At 38.2% G+C, this 6,000-nt stretch overlaps 2 non-coding genes across 2 annotated transcripts; both read left to right on the forward strand.

Annotated features, from left to right (window-relative positions):
• The first annotated feature begins 207 nt into the window (after window positions 1-207).
• Window positions 208-278, forward strand: Trnag-gcc. Its single transcript has one exon. It is a non-coding gene; the product is annotated as a tRNA-Gly (tRNA).
• Window positions 279-2,203: 1,925 nt separating this feature from the next.
• Trnas-gcu lies at window positions 2,204-2,274 on the forward strand. The gene has a single exon. It is a non-coding gene; the product is annotated as a tRNA-Ser (tRNA).
• The last annotated feature ends 3,726 nt before the right edge of the window (window positions 2,275-6,000 follow it).

Raw genomic sequence — 6,000 nt, forward strand, 5'->3', positions numbered from 1 at the left:
TAAGATTGATTATCACACGAACACATTTAGTCTTTTGAAAGAGTCAGTCAGATTAGTCAGGTTATTTTTTTATATTTCGTTGGATCTTTTGATCGCCACAAGCCTTGATTTCCGTAATGAAAGCTAACAAGCTTAGGCATGATAGTCGGCTACAATAGATGGGTTGTCGTCGTGCAATTTGTATCAAGAAGTATACGTGAGGGGCAAGCATCGATGGTTCAGTGGTAGAATGCTCGCCTGCCACGCGGGCGGCCCGGGTTCGATTCCCGGTCGATGCATTTTAATCACCATTGCTCAAGACAGATAGGTAGAATCTACTCTATTGAGTTTAGTTTGCTGATATTCTTGCGCAGTACGTATAAGGACGGTACTTAGTGGTTAGTGGTGGTTGAAGCAATCTCTTTAAGCGGACTCTTTTTGTTTGCCAGATTGGTTTAGATTACTTAATCTTCCTTTGATCATACCAATTGGCGAATAAACCATTTGTAGGACAGAGAGGTACAAGTTATATCCATCGCCAGACTCTGTGTTTGTATCGTGGAAACCCAAGATAGTTATCGGTTCAAACTCGTCGTGTTCCAACTGCTGTGGTAATCGACATTCAGACGCAAATGTTCCCCCTTTTGTAAACTCACTTGGTTCTATGCTCTCCCATTCCAAAAACTGTAGTCCCGTGTAGATCTAAAGTCACATTTTGATAAAAAGAAAAAAAAAAACAGCTGACTAAGATTCAAATTGAATTAGGATACATGTGTGTTGAGATAACAAGATATAGAAACAATGGTGATTAATGTTATTTGAACGTTGTGTCCGTTTTAAAAGCCTAAACATACCTTCACAAAAAATATTTTTGCTTGATCTCGACGTGATTTGAACACGCAACCTCCTGATCTGGAGTCAGGCGCGCTACCGTTGCGCCACGGAAACTTGATTTTTTTATGTAATTACTATCGATATATTTTGGGAACTACGGTGTCTTTTATAAAGGAAAAGATTCTGATGGTAAGATTGATTATCACACGAACACATTTAGTCTTTTGAAAGAGTCAGTCAGATTAGTCAGGTTATTTTTTTATATTTCTTTTGATCTTTTGATCGCCACAAGCCTTGATTTCCGTAATGAAAGCTAACAAGCTTAGGCATGATAGTCGGCTACAATAGATGGGTTGTCGTTGTGCAATTTGTATCAAGAAGCATACATAAGGGCCAAGCATCGATGGTTCAGTGGTAGAATGCTCGCCTGCCCCGCGGGCGGCCCGGGTTCGATTCCCGGTCGATGCATTTTAATCACAATTGCCCAAGACAGATTGGTAGAATCTACTCTATTGAGTTTAGTTTGCTGATATTCTTGCGCAGTACGTATAAGGACGGTACTTAGTGGTTAGTGGTGGTTGAAGCAATCTCTTTAAGCGGACTCTTTTTTGTTTGCCAGATTGGTTTAGATTAGTTAATCTTCCTTTGATCATACCAATTGGCGAATAAACCATTTGTAGGACAGAGAGGTACAAGTTATATCCATCGCCAGACTCTGTGTTTGTATCGTGGAAACCCAAGATAGTTATCGGTTGAAACTCGTCGTGTTCCAACTGCTGTGGTAATCGACATTCAGACGCAAATGTTCCCCCTTTTGTAAACTCACTTGGTTCTATGCTCTCCCATTCCAAAAACTGTAGTCCCGTGTAGATCTAAAGTCACATTTTGATAAAAAGAAAAAAAAGCAGCTGACTAAGATTCAAATTGAATTAGGATACATGTGTGTTGAGATAAAAAGATATAGAAACAATGGTGATTAATGTTATTTGATCCGTTTTTAAAGCCTAAACATACCTTCACAAGAAATATTTTTGCTTGATCTCGACGTGATTTGAACACGCAACCTCCTGATCTGGAGTCTGGCGCACTACCGTTGAGCCACGAAATCTTGATTTTCGATGTAATTACTATCGTTATATTTTGGGAACTACGGTGTCTTTTATAAAGGAATAGATTCTGATGGTAAGATTGATTATCACACGAACACATTTAGTCTTTTGAAAGAGTCAGTCAGATTAGTCAGGTTATTTTTTTATATTTCCTTGGATCTTTTGATCGCCACAAGCCTTGATTTCCGTAATGAAAGCTAATAAGCTTAGGCATGATAGTCGGCTACAATAGATGGGTTGTCGTCGTGCAATTTGTATCAAGAAGTATACGTGAGGGGCAAGTATCGATGGTTCAGTGGTAGAATGCTCGCCTGCTACGCGGGCGGCCCGGGTTCGATTCCCGGTCGATGCATTTTAATCACCATTGCTCAAGACAGATTGGTAGAATCTACTCTATTGAGTTTAGTTTGCTGATATTCTTGCGCAGTACGTATAAGGACGGTACTTAGTGGTTAGTGGTGGTTGAAGCAATCTCTTTAAGCGGACTCTTTTTTGTTTGCCAGATTGGTTTAGATTACTTAATCTTCCTTTGATCATACCAATTGGCGAATAAACCATTTGTAGGACAGAGAGGTACAAGTTATATCCATCGCGAGACTCTGTGTTTGTATCGTGGAAACCCAAGATAGTTATCGGTTCAAACTCGTCGTGTTCCAACTGCTGTGGTAATCGACATTCAGACGCAAATGTTCCCCCTTTTGTAAACTCATTTGGTTCTATGCTCTCCCATTCCAAAAACTGTAGTCCCGTGTAGATCTAAAGTCACATTTTGATAAAAAGAAAAAAAAGCAGCTGACTAGGGGAGACCGGGGCTATGTGGGACACGGGGCTAAAATGTACAGGGCAATTTTAATATGTACAATTTGTCTAAAAATGATGAAATAAATAAAGCGTATGTTAAATGATGTTTTATTTATCTTATAAACTTTTTTTCTTGAAATTATGATGAATTGGTCGAGTTTTATGAGAAAAACAAAAAAATGGGAATCGGAAAAAAAAATTCTGACGTTTTATTTTTCATTTTCGTAATACTTTTTTTTATTTTTTTATAAAACCCATACAGCTGTTTTATAGGGTTTTCTTTCTAGTTTGAGATAATAATAATATTTTATAAAAAATGTTTTCCTAAGTATGTTATAATTTAGTTTATTTCATGTTGTTTGGGTTCGGGTTAAACGGGACATGGAAAACGGGGTAAAACAGGTATTGCTAGATCAACGTTTTTTCCAGAAAAACGCCCCCTGGCAACAAAAACAAAGGAAAAATGACCGAAAAAACTTTTTTGATAATATCTCCACTGCTACTTTATAAAATAAATAAAAATATAGCACTTCTGAAAGGGAAATGAATTTCCTGTTCACCAGTGCATTATTTATTAAATATCGTTAAGCCGTTGCAGAGAAAAATGATGTTCCATTTAACGCCTGGCTCTGTTCCGTTTAACCCTAAATTTTTTGTTTTTCGGCATTTTTTCATGTTGGCATTTCATCACATAACTATTAAATGATTCAACGAAAAAAATTAAAAAAATTACCAAATGTAAATAAATGCTAGGGAATCACCCCTATACTTTTATTTTTTTATAATTCTTATTTTTATTTAAATGGAAGCATAAAGAAAAAAAATGTCCCACATAGCCCCGGTCTCCCCTACAATTCAAATTGAATTAGGATACATGTGTGTTGAGATAACAAGATATTGAACCAATGGTGATTAATGTTATTTGAACGTTGTATCTGTTCTATAAGCCCAAACATACCTTCACAAAAAATATTTTTGCTTGATCTCGACGTGATTTGAACACGCAACCTCCTGATCTGGAGTCAGGCGCGCTGACGTTGCGCCACGAAATCTTGATTTTCGATGTAATTACTATCGGTATATTTTGGGAACTACGGTGTCTTTTATAAAGGAATAGATTCTGATGGTAAGATTGATTATCACACGAACACATTTAGTCTTTTGAAAGAGTCAGTCAGATTAGTCAGGTTATTTTTTTATATTTCTTTGGATCTTTTGATCGCCACAAGCCTTGATTTCCGTAATGAAAGCTAACAAGCTTAGGCATGATAGTCGGCTACAATAGATGGGTTGTCGTCGTGCAATTTGTATCAAGAAGTATACGTGAGGGGCAAGCATCGATGGTTCAGTGGTAGAATGCTCGCCTGCCACGCGGGCGGCCTGGGTTCGATTCCCGGTCGATGCATTTTAATCACCATTGCCCAAGACAGATTGGTAGAATCTACTCTATTGAGTTTAGTTTGCTGATATTCTTGCGCAGTACGTATAAGGACGGTACTTAGTGGTTAGTGGTGGTTGAAGCAATCTCTTTAAGCGGACTCTTTTTTGTTTGCCAGATTGGTTTAGATTAGTTAATCTTCCTTTGATCATACCAATTGGCGAATAAACCATTTGTAGGACAGATAGGTACAAGTTATATCCATCGCCAGACTCTGCGTTTGTATCGTGGAAACCCAAGATAGTTATCGGTTCAAACTCGTCGTGTTCCAACTGCTGTGGTAATCTACATTCAGACGCAAATGTTCCCCCTTTTGTAAACTCACTTGGTTCTATGCTCTCCCATTCCAAAAACTGTAGTCCCGTGTAGATCTAAAGTCACATTTTTATAAAAAGAAAAAAAGCAGCTGACTACAATTCAAATTGAATTAGGATACATGTGTGTTGAGATAACAAGATATAGAAACAATGGTGATTAATGTTATTTGAACGTTGTATCCGTTTTAAAAGCCTAAACATACCTTCACAAGAAATATTTTTGCTTGATCTCGACGTGATTTGAACACGCAACCTCCTGATCTGGAGTCAGGCGCGCTACCGTTGCGCCACGAAATCTTGATTTTCGATGTAATTACTATCGTTATATTTTGGGAACTACGGTGTCTTTTATAAAGGAATAGATTCTGATGTCCCAGGCGGCCCGGGTTCGATTCCCGGTTGATGCATTTTAATCATCATTGCCCAAGACAGATTTGTAGAATCTACTCTATTGAGTTTAGTTTGCTGATATTCTTGCGCAGTACGTATAAGGACGGTACTTAGTGGTTAGTGGTGGTTGAAGCAATCTCTTTAAGCGGACTCTTTTTTGTTTGCCAGATTGGTTTAGATTACTTAATCTTCCTTTGATCATACCAATTGGTGAATTAACCATTTGTAGGACAGAGAGGTACAAATTATATCCATCGCCAGACTCTGTGTTTGTATCGTGGAAACCCAAGATAGTTATCGGTTCAAACTCGTCGTGTTCCAACTGCTGTGGTAATCGACATTCAGACGCAAATGTTCCCCCTTTTGTAAACTCACTTGGTTCTATGCTCTCCCATTCCAAATACTGTAGTCCCGTGTAGATCTAAAGTCACATTTTGATAAAAAGAAAAAAAAAGAGCTGGCTAAGATTCAAATTGAATTAGGATACATGTGTGTTGAGATAAAAAGATATAGAAACAATGGTGATTAATGTTATTTGAACGTTGAATCCGTTTTAAAAGCCTAAACATACCTTCACAAGAAATATTTTTGCTTGATCTCGACGTGATTTGAACACGCAACCTCCTGATCTGGAGTCTGGCGCGCTACCGTTGCGCCTAGAAATCTTGATTTTCAATGTAATTACTATCGTTATATTTTGGGAACTACGGTGTCTTTTATAAAGGAATAGATTCTGATGGTAAGATTGATTATCACACGAATACATTTAGTCTTTTGATAGAGTCAGTCAGATTAGTCAGGTTATTTTTTTATATTTCTTTGGATCTTTTGATCGCCACAAGCCTTGATTTCCGTAATGAAAGCTAAGAAGCTTAGGCATGATAGTCGGCTACAATAGATGGGTTGTCGTCGTGCAATTTGTATCAAGAAGTATACGTGAGGGGCAAGCATCGATGGTTCAGTGGTAGAATGCTCGCCTGCCTCGCGGGCGGCCCGGGTTCGATTCCCGGTCGATGCATTTTAATCACCATTGCCCAAGACAGATTGGTAGAATCTACTCTATTGAGTTTAGTTTGCTGATATTCTTGCGCAGTACGTATAAGGACGGTACTTAGTGGTTAGTGGTGGTTGA

This window comes from Daphnia pulex, chromosome 10 (genome assembly GCF_021134715.1).
Source record: "Daphnia pulex isolate KAP4 chromosome 10, ASM2113471v1".
Taxonomy (NCBI): domain Eukaryota; kingdom Metazoa; phylum Arthropoda; class Branchiopoda; order Diplostraca; family Daphniidae; genus Daphnia; species Daphnia pulex.